Source organism: Aplysia californica, unplaced genomic scaffold, assembly GCF_000002075.1.
Source record: "Aplysia californica isolate F4 #8 unplaced genomic scaffold, AplCal3.0 scaffold00506, whole genome shotgun sequence".
NCBI classification, from domain to species: domain Eukaryota; kingdom Metazoa; phylum Mollusca; class Gastropoda; order Aplysiida; family Aplysiidae; genus Aplysia; species Aplysia californica.
Window position 1 is genome coordinate 36,889 of NW_004797776.1, and position 284 is coordinate 37,172.

A 284-nucleotide genomic window follows, 5' to 3' on the forward strand; every position below is an offset into this window, starting at 1 on the left:
ACGGTACAGAATCACACTAAATAATTTTGTGAGGCATCATGGTGAAATCAGGCGCTCGTTAAAACAATAAAATCGAAGAAACAGACATTTTTCCCCCTCAAGTTTGGCAATTTTTGTCGAATTTTTATATCTTTTGGACTCAACACATTACACGTCCATAAAACTACTTTTCCGTGTGAATTTTACTGAACAACTTTGGTTATAACACAAAATATGTAAATTTTCAGTTTTCAAGGACTCTCAAGCTATAGAAGTTACAAAACCTTGGCGACCATTTTCTCGCA